The sequence below is a fragment of the Anabas testudineus genome, chromosome 17 (assembly GCF_900324465.2).
Source record: "Anabas testudineus chromosome 17, fAnaTes1.2, whole genome shotgun sequence".
Taxonomy (NCBI): domain Eukaryota; kingdom Metazoa; phylum Chordata; class Actinopteri; order Anabantiformes; family Anabantidae; genus Anabas; species Anabas testudineus.
This window is the reverse complement of record NC_046626.1, coordinates 13,298,793-13,316,398: the sequence shown is the minus strand read 5'-3', so window position 1 is coordinate 13,316,398 and position 17,606 is coordinate 13,298,793. Positions and strand designations below refer to the sequence as shown.

Here is a 17,606-nt window from a genome sequence, read left to right as displayed (position 1 = left end):
CTGTTTTGACCACAGGGTGCGCAACACTACACGCCCAGGACCTGACAGCCATGCATGGAAGAAAATCTGCTTTTCTTTACAGAAAGGTGAAATGATACACCCCTACACTCCTCTATAGTTGTTAATGTGCAATTTTGTGTTATCTCTTCTCTGCTTTATCCCTTTCTCTGGCTCATCGTGGTGGATTTGAGTCTCTCTGTGTCCCCATTGCATCCATGTGCGGTCCTTTTGTGTCTCCCTGTTGTTATTTTGCATCTCATGGTGGTTGACTGTCTTTGAGAAAGTTGTTCCTTGGCACTTCTACTCCAAACAACCCATAGTTCTTGCGCTCATTTGATTTGATTCACTCAGTTCAAAGTAATATTCATAAAACTTACATGTTCCTTTTTGTACTGCACACCTAATCCGATTAAATTTAGTCAAGTTACACTAACCTTTTATTTTGTTCATAACTAGGGAAACTATTTTTTACCCATTAGGATTATTTCAACGTATAGGAAAACAAAATTCAGAAGGAAAGCAGGTCATCTTTGTTTTTATGCTCAATCTCATCACTTATTACTTACGTTTATTTACTTTACTTACGTGTATCAACAATCTGAGATTATTTAATTATCATTTATATGCTTATTAATTTGGAATAATCCGTGCAAATGAACTGCAATCTCATTTAATACATATAAATGGTATTAATCAAAAATTAGAACATCACTTTTATGTAGGACTTTTGTCCCCAAAATATATTTACCACTATTCAAGATTCAATTCAAGATGCAAAAAACTTGTTTGAATTGTTGCTAGGAACTAGTTAGATGACTTTGTACTGCTTGTTTTATCCAAAATGCAAAATCATTGCTTGTAAAACAGAGAAAAGTAGCAGGAACAGCTGTTTTGTGTTTTTCAAATGTAATCATGTATTGTTTATTTTTTGTGCATTTTTTTTATTAATGATTATGTAAAACAACTATTTATGGATATTTTCATGAATGCAGCACTTTATATAAAGTAGGATTTCATTTTCTGTTCAACTCACGTCTTCTAGCAGGAGACTGTTAAAAACCCAGCTGACCTGGAGTGCTATTGGGCTGACCCAGCGAGAGACATGAGCTGAGTAGAAGTGGGACTCTCTGCAGACTGGCCTTTAGCTCTTTTTCATTGAAAATAGACTCCCACTGACTGTCTCTTGGCTTTGAAAATATGTTCCTTTATTTGCCTAGCCCCCCATACCACCACAGTACAATAGTCACAATAATGACACTAAATGAAAACCTCCACACTGGACCAATTTACAAAGGAACTGGGATCCTCCTCAGCATCTCAGTCTGTGTTTAGTTACTGAGTTGCAAGAGAGGCCTACTGCTGATGCTTTATTATACTCAGAAAGAATTTCTCAAGGCAATGCTTGTCAGTTCATAATAATATCATATGCCACCCACACATATACAAAGATTATACACTGCCTGTACAAAAAAAAAGTCACAGACTCATATTTCATTGCACTTCATTGCATCTTCAGCTTTATGGCATTGTTTCCATAAGCTTCTACAAAGTCACAACATTTATTCCCGTCCAGAGTTGCATTCCTTTTTTCCAAGATCTTGTATTGGGTTAGGGTTAATGTCTGGACTCTGTGGTGGCGAATTCATGTGTGAAAGATATGTGTCATTTTTTTTAAACCACTCTTTCACAATTTTATCCTTCCAACTTTTGATAATGCATTGGATATTTTATAAACCAGTTTATTAGTTTCAGCAATCTCTTTAGATGTTTTCTTTGCTTGATCCATGCCAATAATTTGACTCTTCTGAAACAGATTGACATCTTCTCCATGACCACAGGATGTGTCTTATTCATGGTTGTTTAAGAAATGAGAAGCTACTCACTTCATCATTTAGGGTTAAATAACTTGGTGCCAGCTGAAACATAATCATCCATAGAGTAATTATCCAATGGGAGGCTCGTACCTATTTACTTTAAATAGGTAAATCCAGGTGGTGACTTTTTTTTGGACGAACAGTGTATTATTATAGCTTAGCCATAGCCAGTGCATTAAACTGGAAAGTAGTTACTTTGTTGTTTTCATTGCACAGCAGTGTCATGTAGTTAGTTGGGCAAAATTCAGTTCCTCGTCTGCACTAAGAACACCCGGTAAGGGAACAAGTATCATACTGAAGGCCTGTGCAGACCCCCACCAGCATGAGGCTGCAAATCAAAGCATCAGAGGTGATTGATCTCTTCGCTGGAGTCTCAGCTTTTCATCCGCAGTTAAGACTGAACGGATGACACTTCAACTTATGGCTCCTCACATCTACATCCACGAGGTAGGGAGCATCAGGCATTAGAAGCCCACCACTCTAATTACTACAAAACACTTGTTTTTGCACTTTGTTCACAGCAGGGTTACTCATTCTCTCACCATGAGTGATTCCTGCAACTGCCAGGCAGGGAGCTGCCTTGGGTGCTAACAGAGAATGTAAATAGTGGTGCCATGATAGGAAATACTGAATAGAATTGACTGCTAATTGAATGCTTTCATCTGACATGGCAGGCTGTGTGAATACAGATTATCACCAGTTGGAAGCAGGGCTGCTTTTAGAATACCAATTTCTCTCGCCAGGCATTTTTACCGTTTATTTAGAGTCTTTCAACCATTGTGTTGGATGACTCAACTAGCAGACATGAAAATTTCATCATGAAATATGCACTTTCCTGGCTGACAGAGGAAATGGGAGCCACATGTTGTTTAGAATTTTGACACATGCTTGAACTGATGAACTTTATCTTTAACAACTTCCATCTGATGTTTTAACAAGAAACAGACTAAATTTACATTAAGGCACACGCTTTGTTTTTAATTTCTTCAGCTTGCAGACTTTGCTCTTGTTTTTGGTGCAATTAAGGTTCTTGAAAGTACACTGACAGCTGTCTTCCCTGTTGGAGAAACAATCAACCAATCAGAGCTTTGTTGTTGGGACACCATCTTCCTTTGATTGAAAAAAAAAAAAAAAACACAAAAAAAAAAAAAAAAAAGAAATCGACACTGACAATTATTCTATTCATTTTTGGCCAAAATACATAGTTATCCATATAATAGAATAAAACTGGTATTTGATATACGTGACACACAGCCACACGCCTTCTCTAGAATTGCTTTTGTTGACTAAACCTAACCATAGACTGTGGATGAACTACCTGCTTTAGTGACACCTCCGCGAAACATAAACATGGTGCTGAATTTACACACAAATGTTATCATGGACTGTTGAGCTTCTCCACAGTCCATGCTCGCCTTTGTTTCATTCTCCTCTGCATGATGCACCAAATACTTTCAATAGAAAATTGATCTGAACTGCAGGCAGCACAGTCAAGCACATGCACTGTGTGTCTACAAAGCTACTCTGTTTCCAAATCATTGAGTGGGTTGAGGCTTAAGCAAATTCACGAATCACAGATTTTTTTTTCTTTCAGAAGTAGGGATGCGTTTAACACAACCAAACAAGGAGTTGTAAGTCCAATTACTGAAAGAACAGCTGGTTAATTGATATATGATTTGATTATTTATTTGAAATTACACCAGTGGGACAGATATAATATGGCTGCAACTAAAACCTATGAATAATCATTTTTGCTTAAAATATTTTAAATTAAGTTACCAAACAAGATTTAACAATATTTAATCTTACTGGGTTGGTGGCCTGTGTTGCCAAGTCTCTGTCAATCAAATCTGATCAACCCACACAGTCCTGATGGAGCTGATAAGCTGAAATTTTACTAGTTATAAGTTATAAGTTAAGTCAAATTTTAACTTTAACTTAACTTAAGTTGCTTCTTTAGTCATGAATTGTAAGATTGTATAACATTTAAATAAAGATGTTAATATTTAAGTTAGGAGTTTGACTCAGCAGAGAATGCCAGTGTTGCCTGAAAGCTCTAAACTAATTAGTGAGGAGTGGTCAGTTTGTTGAATTATTTAGCCAACTCAATTTTTGTTCTGTGTGTTTTCGTGAAGTGCTTTGGTTTGTGAAGTCCCCACAAATATCCACAGCGTATCCTGAACATGACGCGTTTGCTGCTGCAGATGAAACGCACATAAAAATGACACCAGACTTTTGACACAGAGGAGTAGAAGGAACCACAAAAAAACAGTTGTCAAATCTAAGAGTGATCTTTCTGTAACATCTGAGCAGCTTCGTCCCACATGTCTTCTGTCAGTCAGCATGGTTTGTGGGTGCCTATGATAGTGTATAAAAGGGAATCAGCAGGGGGCAATGTTCTCACATCAAAGAATCCTAGACATGCAGCAGAAAGGCAACACTTGAGTTAAAGACACTTGGGCTCAGAATGACTGACTGTTTTTTCTCCATATAATGGCAGCAATGCAAATATTTTTCACATCCAGCATGGTGGTCATCAGTGATCAAATCTGTGGTGTAATATTGACTGCAGCGTGTTGTACAGAAAGCATATGATTGTAAAGGGCTGGCACAGCTAAATACACTGCCATGCTCATACATACCCAGCCTATGTTCAGGGAGCAAAATGAATCTGAGATCATGTAATCATAAATAATTAATGCAATTGTAACATTCACTATCGTCAATAGCCTCGAAATAGATAATTTGACCGCTGTTTGCTATGACAGTGCAGATATGTCAGTTAAATGTAAAAGAAAATGTGAGGTGCAGGAACATCACAATTTAGCAATTAATTTCCTGTCTCCTGCCAGAAACCACACTGTAGTGACACTTAACTGTACAGTCACCCGCTGCAGTGATGTAGCAAAGGTCTGATAAGATCTGAAATGGATAAAGGGGAATATATTAATATGTTAAGCAAATGAAAGTGGTAAGAGAGAGGATAAATCAGACAGGGTAGAGCATTCTTTGATTGAATGCTATCAGAGGTTCTCTGCAAATGAATAGTAAATTCAAAAGTCGTTTGGGTTTGTTGTCTAACGTGAATCTTTTTGTTGAAAACCTGTTTATGTAAATCAACAAGGAAGCTTACACAAAGCTCTGTACTGATAGGTCGCCCATATTATAATATATCAGAGTATAAAGCAGAAATATCAGACATTTTTAATTCAGTGAGATTTAAGGATTGGTTTCACAGATAGACAGCCAAAGTTCTCTTTTTCTGTGTATTATACCTGGATTAGTCTAATCCATGTCTGTGAAAAAGGCCCTTCATTTTCCTCTTAATGTCTTCAGTTCATTAGTTATCTTTCTTCTTCTTCTTCTTCTTCTTCTTCTTCTTCTTGTACATTTCTCCTGTTATTTGCTGAGGAGAAGAAAAAGAAGACAGTTGAAGAATAAGAAGAAGAATAAAAGAGTCAGACAGAATAAAGAAGAATAGAAAGATACAATTCACATTTAAAAGGAAATCAGGGACAACAAGTTTAGCAGTTTTTATTAACAACTTTCTATGTGAGTGATTAAAATATGACAGGGAAGGAATAGATTTTATTGATGGAACATTTCTGGAGCTCAGACGAGAACAATGAAACAGGATTTTGCAGCTATTGTACCTGTTTTTTCCTGGAAACCCCCACAGTGCATGGTGGGGGTAAATGGTGGTACACAGAAATACTGTTCTGCCCTAGATTTCTCTCACACAGCGGCTATTTTATTAAGCACATCCAGCTTGCAGCAGACCAGACTCCCTTTACTGCAGCTCATCTGTGACAAGGGCCGATGGGTTTTGTGCAGGAAAACGCAGCTATGCATTTGCTGTTATCAGCAATGGAAATTCAAAGTTTGTTCTTGCTGCAGTTTTATTATATTTCTGAATGTGTGATGCTTGTATCATCTTTCATATCTCTGCTCATATGTTCTTGCTTATTTAAGTCTTTTGAGTTCAAGTTTTCACTACTATTACATCTGTCTGTTACACACTGACTGGTTACAAAACATTGCCAAGGCAAATACAAAGGGAGTTATTTTTTTCCCCTTAAAGACAGGGACATCCTATCCCACACACTGTAATTTGTAAGTTGTATTGGCAGTTACATAGACTGGATATTTTGTGTGTGTGTGTGTGTGTGTGTGTGTGTGTGTGTGTGTGTGTGTGTGTGTGTGTGTGTGTGTGTGTGTGTTTGGCTGCAATGTTTTTAAGCGTAGTTATTGAAGTGTTTAACATTTGCATCAAATGTATTTCAGCAATGGCAGAAGTACTGAGATCTTTCACTTAAGTTAAAAATACAACAGCGTAAAAATACTGTGTTATGAAACTGCATTCTTAAGTATAGATGCATTAAAATAGAGTGACCACTGTCAGACATGTATTATGTAGTTGGATCATGCATTAATGTGGAAACATAACTTAATAACTTAATTTTGCAGCTGATAGTTTGGGGTGAATTTTAATATAATAAGTTGTTAAATACATTTTGTATTAATAGTCTGAATCTGCAGCATAACTAGTAAGAAACTATATTCAAACAAATGTAGTTGAATAAAATTATAAAGTTGTCGAAAATAAAAATACTCATTGAAAGTATGCACATCTCAGAATTGTACTAAAGCACTTAGTACTTAGTTACTTTCTGCCACTGCTTAAAGGAGTTAGTAATATATTTGTTGTTCTGTCTGTTGTTCATGCTGTAGTCCTTATATTACCTATAATCTTTTACACATTTTACCAGTACCGTGTGTATAATTTTAAAACGCAAATGGCAGTAAGTGTGTGTGTGTGTGTGTGTGTGTGTGTGCATGTGCATGTATTAAGTCTCTTGTAATATTAACAATATTAAAAACAGCTAAACTTTCCCCTATAAATTCTAATTATTCAAATCTAATTTCTCTAACTCTAACACAAAATGCACACACACTGAGTACACATTAGTGTGTGAATTTAAAATATTATACTCATTATTCATAATATCGAAATTCTCGCTGTTAAATTGCCCATTTCATTCACAAAGATGTTGCACATGTGGGGTTTGAACTAACAGGAACATCTGCTATGTGTTAATGCAGCCTGCACCTGATTGAAGAAATTGAGAGTGTTACAAGTACACTGAGCTAATGGTCTAATCTAATCCATGCACATGATCATAGAATAATTTCAGCCTTATTAGAGTATTTACTTGGTAAATTTCTGTTGGGTTTAGACCCCAACTATTAAAAAAAAATCTCCATGACATTTTGGAATTTAAGCTTTAATTCACGTGTTTGCAGCAATGTGAGCGAAACAGTGTCCACGCTCCTTGCTGCGTAAACAAGCAGTAAACAAAAACCAAGCACAGACAGTTGAATACAGATCGTTTTGCCTTCAGAACATCATCTTAGTTGTAAAAACTGACACAGCTTTGTTTAGGGAAGAAAAAAAAATCGCACAGACATGCTAAGCTTGTCTCCAGCATCATACAGTTGCTCTATCTGAATGCCGTACTGTGCTGTTATTTGCTTGTCTGTGGTCTGCCCGGCTCGCTTGCTCGATTCCTGCCATTAATGAGCTGTTTTTTTGCCCTCAAAACTATTGCTGACTGGAGGGTTGCCGGTTGTCCAATGCATGAAAAGCTCAGGAGGGGTGTCTGTTTATGAGATACTGGAACCATCCTGCCTGGCAAGGACAATCACAGCAGCAGCCTCAGCGTTGCCTAATTCTGCAAAGCTTTGTCTGCCTGCTTTATACTGCAAACCACAGCCATGTGCCTCTGATTCACTGTCTGCAGATTCACTTTCATGAATGGTGTAATGTCTAATGAAATTCTCAAAAACAATTCCCTATTATTGTGAATAACGAGGATGTGCCCCAGTTATATAGATAATGTCAAGGGAAATTTGCAAATAGCTGCTATGTACAAGCACAATTTCATCTCTGTACATTGCATGCTAAATGAAGTGTGTTCCTTACTTATGTTGAGTTGCAGGCAACACTGTTTAGGCTCTTTGTGCTTGGCTGTATTCAACTGTCAAGCTGAAGTTGATCTGCAATTCTCTTTGTACCAGATCCTCTCCCAGCATCTACAATCCAGACGCACGAGGGAGAAACCTTGACGAGGCGTACGAGAAGAAAACCAGCACATTTGGGTATGACTAAAACCTTCAAAGCATTCTCCATCAGCCAGCTCTTTTTTTGTAATTCAGCCTATACAGACAAGCAGCACATGGAAAAAAAAAAAAGATATTCTATATTTTCGGCAGCATGTGTTATTTGTGTTTCCCTGGACCTTGAGGTTCATAGAGCCCCTGCAAAATGAAGTGCTAGCATGCAGTAGCTGCCAGAAAGCATGTATAGAAATATTACCACCTCTGATGAGGTCGAGAGGAGAGGCAAACTTTTTAAAGGAGAAAGGAAGTAAGAGGATTAGGGTTGATATTGTGTGTGCACCCACCTACTAGGACAGGCTTGTCATGTTGCAGAATACCTGTGGCTCATGTAAAGTGTGTTTACGATGGATTCATAGACATTCATGAGCCAAGGGAGGAGCAATTTGATTGACTGGTGGAGGTTGTGTTAGCGGCAGATGTGGTGGGATGAAAAGCAGAAGGTTGTCAACAGTTTGTGGATGCACAGAGCCCATTAGCACTAGTGATTCGTATACTTACTGCATATATTAAAATGCACACTGAAGCTGAATGAAAATAAGAATGTAAAGGTAACTCGAGAAACCTCCCTGTTACTACCTAATTTGTTGTTATTCATTCCAAATTCCAAGTAAATGTGGCCAAACACCTTGGCAGCAGATGGGCTTCTAAAGCATCCTGAAAATATTTAAAAGGGAATTTAATATCCTTAATGAATATCCAGTGAGTGTGAAAAATGATCTAAGAAATGCTGTTATCAAAGAAGACTTTGTGCAGTTGTAAATCACTGGCCTGTACTGTTTCACATGTGCAAAGGATTTACTCACAGTCTAGAATTTGGAGTATTTTCAAGCAAAAAAAAAAAAAAAAAGTTTGTTATTTTCAAGGTTACCTAAGTCCAAATTTTGCAGTTGAAGTAATTAGTAAACCCAGTGGAACACATGCTTATTTGCTTAAAAAGACAGAGTAGCCAAACCTAATGGCAAGATGCCAAAACATCTCACAAACTATTCCCGTATTTAACCTTTTATCAAAACCTTGTAATAAAAGGTTTCATTGATGAAGTCACTGGCAGAGCAGTGAGAATGGTTCATTCAGTAAATCACTGCCTGCGGGGTCAGTGACTTGGCATCTGTGCCATATGTGCAAACATTAATCAAACATAAATAAAATGATAGAAAGGTTATTATGAATGTCTGTGGGGACTTTGTATCAGGATGGCTCTGACAAAAGGGCTCAGACAGTTAGTACGAGCTCCTTATTGCCAAGGCTCTATCAGCTTCCTAAGCCATATCAGATGTTTCAGCTTTATTGGAACTTGAAATAGTTATTAGCCTGAGCACCCACCCTGCTGGATTTATCTACAGCTAAATACAGAGCTACACAATAAGGAGCTCCGCTTAGTGAGATATCCACCACTTTTCTTCCTTTAAAAAAAAAAACTACCCATTTAGATTCATGACAGGCAGGTGAAATGGTAGAAAATGTAAGACGTAATGTACAGTATTTCTTAAGAAGACTAGTATCTGGAATTCACTTGAGGTGGAATAAAGAAATTTACAGAGCCAACCTTATTACAATTGAGCAGCTAAACTATCTTCTTCAGTGGGTTAAAGGAAAAACCTCCGTTAAACAATGAACTCCACAGCCGCCATTTCTCTAAATAGAAACCTCATGGCTGTCTGTGTGTGAGTGCCGACAGTCTGTACTGAAAATCCTCAGCGAGAGGGACGAGGTGGAGCGTTTATGCCTTCCACTGCATGTTTCCTAAATTACACTATGCGGGTCATTTCCATAGGGGGTAAAAGTAGGCCTGCAGTGTATCTAATTTGTCTATAATACCAGCAGAGTTAGAGATTCTCCTGCCAGCAAGCATCCCAACTTCTGCCTTTATCTGACATCCCGTTGCCATAATTATAACACTTCTGCCAGTATTCTTTTAGGAATAGCCAATGTGTGTTACTTCACCATTGACAAATTATTTAATTTAGGCATTTAATCAGCAGTAAGTTATTTTGATAATTAATCCTTTTGAGGATTTTCTTTCCTCAGTCAGTTCTTCAACTTTAGTTTTTCTGTGTTATGTATCATTTTTAATTTATGTTTTGGATGAACCATCCAAAGACGTCACCTTGAACTCAGAGAAGCTGAAATGGACATGTTTCACAATTTTCCTTTGTTTGATGGACTAAATGATTAATTAGTTAATTGTAAAGACAATCTATAGATTAATCAATAATTTTAATATTTTTAAATTACTATAATTTAGTTGCTATAAGATATGATGGAAATTTAGATTGAAAACACATTAAACATTAGTTTTTTGGTGCTACTTGACATTTAAATTTTTTTTGTCATATTAAGTCATATTCTCATTACTTATTCTTCTACTCATTCATTTACATTGAGTACAGTAGTCAATGTTAGAATCTATGAAGGTTATAATGAAATTGATTAGCAAACAAGGGAAATAATAAAGTAGTATTTTCCAGTTCCACTTGACTTACTTTATGAAAGTGAAGTGGAGAGGTGCTGGAGAGACCATACAGTACGTGAAGAAATGAACAAAACAAAAACAAAGCTGAATTAGTTTCGTAAGGTAAAACAGCTCTGTATTCATCCCTATCTCAAATGTCTGTTTGCAAAAAGCTGCTAGATCTTATTTATATGTATAGAATTTATGAAGTGCAGCAATGAAAGAACTCTTGAAAATGTAGAGCATGTATATTTCAGCCTCCCCCTTTACAAAAGGGATAAACAGCATAAATGAGCTCCCTTTGCAGCAGCGGTGGTGGATGTTTCTATGATAGGTGTGTAGACAATGCATGAAACACCTTCCCTCTTCTGTACACTGTTTCAGTGTATATACATATTTTTTTAATGTTCATCTTCTGTATTCTTTCTATTGGTACAATACCCAAGAATAAAATACATGAAACCTTCCCTTGGATTCCATTTAAATCCTATTCATTGACAACAATACAGAGAAATCTAGCATTAAGACAGGGCGCTTTTCTTCTCAGAAGAGGAAATTAAAGAAATAATTCCATTCCTGTAATCATTCAGATTCAATTTAGCACTGCTACAAGAGTGCAAAAAATATTACTTAAGTAGCAGTGCGGTATTGAGCGCTAATTTGTGTTTTAGAAATATGTTGCTGCTACTGATGCTGTCACCGTTTCTGCACAATTGACGTGTGGGTGCAAAGTGACAAAAAGTTGGCAAAGCAAGTGAAATCTTTTTCTCAGCCTGTCTCAAATTGCATTCGAAGCAAAGTGCGCCAAGAAGCGTTTACCATTCAGGTGCTGGTCAGAGGGCTGGATGCGCTTGACTATTTCAAATTGATTACAGGGTGAAGGATGGCCGCTAGACCTAAATTTAGGGAAGCTTTCACGAGTGAGATCTGAGATTTTTCTATATAGGCTGCAGTCAGGCTGCTCCCTGTCGCTCAGGGTTACAAGCTGCTTCTTACTTGTGTTCCGAGTTAGGCACAGAGTACAGATCACAGCTAATGCAAACTGACAGGGAAGCCAAAAGCATGTCAATGTTTTTTTTTCCTCATTGTAGAATTTTTAAAGTTCATAATTTTCTAGCTACATTATAAATCTAATTGTCTTTTCTTTAATAATCAGTGATAGTGCATATTTCTGCTGTAACTTCCTTTAAGTCACAGATGAAGGTTAACCTCTGCTTGATTAGAAAGAAAAAAAAGATAAGAGGGCTGTTATTATTTTTCCTCTTTGCCTGCTTCCTTATTGCCCTAGTTAACATTTCTATTATAAATAAAGCCTCCCAAAAATAGACTGAATAACCTTTGATTTGCTCACAGGTAAAAAAGTTAAACACTGGAAGCCCTTTTGACAGATCTTTTCAGTCAAAAGCCTGTGATTTGTGTGAAGTTCAACACCCAGTGTAGCTTTTGCTGTGTTGCACAATTTATGAAAATACTTTTGTGATATTAATAGTGGTAGTAGTTAAAAATATGCTAGGAAGATGATGGACATCTGCAAATCTGTTAATTAGAGCAGTGATATAGCTTCACTTAAAAAATAAAGAAGGCAATAAGACAAAAAACATTATCACATTTTTTATACTAACAATATTCAATATTGCTAATTTATTATCAATTTAAATGTAGTCTTTAAAAACAGCTTCAAAAACATAGCCATGAGAGCATCAACTCTTTAACAGCCCATTATAATAACTATAATGAAGATATATATTACTGATACTTTGGATTGTAATCAGCATGTAAACAAGCTCTCCTCTTTAAAATGTAATGTTATATTTATTACAAACAGCCACACCTGAAATGCGTCATGTTATCTTTGTCGCTGTATATAAAATATATTGTCATTATTGTTGGTAATTTGTTGCTATCTTGACTTTACACACATAGTATTTAATCAACAAAAAGCGTTTTTCTCAAAAGGTAATACAAATGTCATTGTTTCCTCATTGACGTAAAAATAAGGACTTTTTAACAGTGCTAAAAAAAAACAAATAATTATGAGTGAAATATCTCTTGACACTCATATTTCAATTGACCCTGACCCTGAGCCACAATCCCTGCTCTGCTTACGTCCTCAAATGTCTGGCTGCTGTATAATTTACACTGCACCGTGCCACATGTCATGCTGATAATGACACAATGCATTTGCCGGTTCTCATGCCTCCTGTTGGTCACTCCCATCATTTTGTGTTTGGATAAACATTTGGCCACTAAGACAAACACAACTGTCAGTGCTGAAAACTGTGCTGGGACGCTCCACAGCAATGGGCACAACCACACTTAACATCATTTAGCAAGTCAGGGAGTACACTTCGGCCACTAGGAGCTGGAACATGATCACTATAACACGAGACTGTCCAATTGACTTATATTAGTGTCAGGTCTCTTGTTAGGAATACAGCTGGTCTCTTGAACAGCTGAGTGCTGATCTCAATGTAAAAATCCATATTGCTGCACGTTGTCACCATGTCTTTTTTTTACAGTAACATAATTCCTATAATAGGTGTCTGGTAACTCTTGGTGTCTATAGTATAATCAGTGCAGAACCAGCCCCAGGTGCTTAGTTTGTTGTATACAATGAAATTCATATTGATAGGTCAATCTTAGAAAGTAGAGCTGGGCTGAATTGTTATAAAACTGTGGAACTGTGCTGCTGCTGCTGCTGTTCTTACTTTCTGCGGATCACTTGCTGTGGATTTGTACAGGTGAAGCATGAATTTTGTCACACTGTATGGTGCTTAAAAACAAGAGGTTAGGAAAACATAACCTGCCTGTCTGGGGCAATATAGTATGGATGGACCTGCAGCTTCTGCTAATTCCCAGTTCTAGAAAATCCAAACAAGTAGAAAATACAGCATAAGCAGAAAAAGTCACAGGCAGCAAGAGAAAATAACACATTGTAGGTCTAATACTATAACACCCTCAGCTGCTGGACAAGAAAACACAACACCTAATCAGATAATTGGGTCCAGAAACTGACAAAATGAATTACCTGTTATAATGGTGGTAATAACCATGGATTTTAATATAGTATTTAATATTATTACACTGTATGTATGTTTAAAATCTGTGTGTACTTTTTTTTGTACTGCACACCCATTTATCTATTGCTGTTCATTTCCTACAGCAGTGTCTCTGTTTCAGAAATACTGAAGTGCTACTTCGAAGTTTTTATTTCATTTGGAGTCCGGTGATCCACGTTTTCAATTTCTGTGGGAATCCCATGTGTGCACATGTCCCTGTAGACTTGTTCCCTTTTTTAGGCACAGTCCGGACGTTCACCTAGACTACACAAGAACAAATAAAAGGACGAGGACGATGGGATTTATCAATATAAGAACAAAGGTAGGCGCAAATCTGCAGTTTAACAACACAACATGAATCTGATCTTTCTAAGGACCTTTCTTAAAAATAAATTCAAGAAAAAACTTTGGAATAAAATTGGTGAATGGAAGTTCAAAGTAGCTATGTAATGCTAATAAGACATTTTTTGACATTATGACAAAAACACATTAAATAACACATAGTAGCTGCAAAATCTCACTGATGACAGAATCTTATTTCCATTGTGGTTCTTGATGAAAACCAGATTCTTAACATGCATTTGAAGATAAAAGCTGGTTTCTGTGAACGCCTAAGTAATGTTCATGGATTTCTTATCTTGTCTGATATGCTTTTACTGCATTTTGCGCTATAGCTCACACAACTGAAAGCTATGTATGGAATTATGTTTAACAGAACATATTACATAAATTTAGTTTTTACTTTTACCTGCCAGTTATCTCATAGGCCTATATGTTCTGTTATCTTAGCTGTGGGATGAAATGTATGCTCAGTTACTACGAAATCTTGAAAATTACAACAAACGCTTGCAGATGAAGACTTGCATGTTGTATGCTCTGTGGAAATTCTTTTCTTGATACAGATTGATTAAATTATTTTCTGGGATGTTTTTTAATGTATTCAGTTCTGCTCAATAATGAATGGAGAGAATGTAAGAGGGGCTTCATCCGGCCATATCATTAGATGTGGCAGTGAGCGTTGCTTGCATTCTGAAACAATGTATTTTTGTAGAAACCTATGGCATTGCCATGGGGAAAGATTAACCCTGTCCACTGTTGTTTGATGCAGTCAGCAGATGTAAAGCGGCACAGTAACTGCGACACAGTAACTGTGTGAAGATATAGCAGTACCAGATACAACCAGCCTCCATGCGAATGCTTGGGATTGTGTGTGAGGTATGTGGAGATGGTATATGAAGCATATGCACTCTGCTAGCCCTCATCCTAACAGCTTCCAGCCAAGGATGATGTCACTACTTGCCCTGCAGAGGAGTAATCAGTCTCCTGCATGCCTGAAGGGCCCCTTAGGACTTATCAGTCTTTGATAGTTGTCTCTGTTGCAGCTGATTAAATCTGTAACACCACTTCAGGCCATGTGTGAGCACATAACAAACATACTTAATCATATCTGTCGTTAGAAGTGGAGAAACTCCTCCGCGTGCCTCCCTAGTTATGTTCTAGTTGCAGCGCATTAATATCGGAGCAGACAAAGCGCTATGCCTTGCAAGTGGTATGATTACGCACACATGACGGAGGGAGACAGATAGCAACAGGGCACACTCAGATTCCCTCGCACACACCTGCAGGCTCATACAAGTGCACAGAGAGTCACACACACAGCTCAGTGTGCCACTTCCTCATCTCCTGCTGCTCTGTCCTTAAACCTCTTCACCCTCCATGCAGGGAGTAGACACTGTGCTCTTTTCTCTTTGTCATGGTAATAACACTAAGCCTAACTGTCCTCCATTTTGCCTGTCAACTTGCATTTATTTTGTTTAGCTTTTTTCTTTCCTTTCTTCGGCATGTACTGTCAGGATTCTTGGGGAACATTTAAGTCCCTCCCTGCATCATTCACCACTCCTGGAACCAATTATATTATCCGGCCAGCCCTTTCAATTCCTACAGTGGAAAGGACAGAAAGAAATCTAGATCTATTCTCTACGCTAGCAGCATCACACCTTTACTAACCTATTCTTAAGCTCAGACTCAAGAGACTTTTATTCCTTGCTCTTCTTGCTCTATCCCTCTCAAAGTCTTCTCTCTGTAGTTTTTTTCATTCTTACCATGAAGCGTCCCCTGATAGTGTGAATAAGGGTTTTGTTGTTTGCGACACCATCGTACTGCTGTGTGACACATTATCTGGTGTAGTCTGCAATTGCAGCAGGATACTTGCCTTGGAGCCTAACTGAATTGTCTGAGTTTTCACCTCACCCCAAGCTATCTGCTGTGCTCTGGCTTAAGGCTTATCCTCAGGCCTCTGCAGAGCTGCCGGGCCAATGAACACTAACAACTCTCCCTTTGTATGCTGTGAGAGCCTCTCTACACTAACATTGGCACATTTACTACTACTATCTACCTCCACTTTTACTATGCTGCGTGTCCATCAGTGCTGGTAGAAAAAGTGTTATTATATTAGATTTTTTAGTATGAGCCCCGCTATTCAACACAACAGTGTACTAAACAGTTCAACATGCATTTTGCTCAAAATCTCTCAAAGAATTCAGAGCTTGTTATTTGAATGAGATCATATCTCTTGTTTTTGACACCACATCTGGTGTTTTGATTATACTATGAAAACTGCTATTTTTTAATATATGCTGCTGGGAAACCATTTGACATGGGTCAAATATCTATCTATCTATCTATCTATCTATCTATCTATCTATCTATCTATCTATCTATCTATCTATCTATCTATCTATCTATCTATCTATCTGTCAGCAGTTCTCTAAGTGGCATTCATAGTTCATGTTATCAGCTCAGTGGGATTTAGCACATGATGTGTTACTACCTGACTGATGCCACAGTGTCCACTTGACTTCCGGCTGCCTCTGTCACATTTTTTGACACCACTTAAAGGTGACAGCAATCTACCAGCTATAGCACATGCTGTAGTTTTCAAAGGCATAGAGGTAGACATCTCATGTAAACTATTCTTTCATCTCCTCACTTGCTGCTATTGCAATCAGACAAGATTTCGCCCATATAATCGCTGGCTTTGATACAGATGCAGTTCCACTGAGAGTTACGTACAATCAATTCTTTTTAACTTGTATTTCTCATCTGCCTGACTGGTTTACTCTGACTGCAAAGTAATACTTAACTTCAAACAAATTTCATGTGAAAGTGATTTGTTTCTGAGTCTGGTTTTGCAGAGAGATAATGTTCTGTGTGTGCATGTTTGATTATGTTTCAGGTGGTAAGAAGTTATTTAACCCTAACTGATGCAGTGTGTTAATCTGTTTCAGAAGGGTCAAATTATTGGCATGCATCAAGCAAAGAAAACATCTAAGGAGATTAATGAAACTACTAAAACTGGATGAAAAACTCTCCAACACATTAAAATCTGGAAGGATAGTGGGGAACCATCATCTTCAAGAAAGAAATGTGGTTGGAAAAAAATGTTTGGTGAAATCAAATTGTAGAAAAACAACAGTAGAACTCACAGCTATGTTTAATTGTGAAAGTAAGAGCATTTCCACATGCACAATGCAAAGGGGACTCAAGGCATTGGAATTAAACAGCTGTGTAGCCTTAAGAAAACTACTTGTCACTGAGGCTAATTGGGAACAAAATGCTTCAATTTGCCAGGGAGCATGAAGATTTGACTCTAGAGCGATGGAAGAAGGTCGTGTGGTCTGATGAGTCCAGATTTCCCCTGTTCCAGTGTGATGCACCCATAATGCCTCGTGGCTACTGTTCTATGATCTGGGGTTGCTGTAGTTTGTCAGGTCTAGGTTAATTAACATTAGGTGCCCAAAGAATGAGGTCAGCTGACTACTTGATTATATTGAATGACCAGGTTATTCCATCAATGGATTTTTTTCTTCCCTGATGGCACGAGCATGTTCCAAGATGACATTGCCAGGATTCATCGGGCTCAAATTGTGAAAGAGGGGTTCAGGGAGCATGACACATCATTTTCACACATGGATTGGCCACCACAGAGTCCAGACCTTAACCACATTGAGAATCTCTGGGATGTGCTGGAGAAGACTTTGC

General features: G+C 37.6%; 1 long non-coding RNA gene across 1 annotated transcript; it reads left to right on the top strand.

Annotated features, from left to right (window-relative positions):
• The first annotated feature begins 1 nt into the window (after nucleotide 1).
• Nucleotides 2–17,538, top strand: LOC113171737. The gene is made up of 5 exons (XR_003299723.1): nucleotides 2–86; nucleotides 7,953–8,033; nucleotides 13,806–13,887; nucleotides 14,674–14,780; nucleotides 16,853–17,538. It is a non-coding gene; the product is annotated as an uncharacterized LOC113171737 (long non-coding RNA).
• Nucleotides 17,539–17,606: the final 68 nt, after the last annotated feature.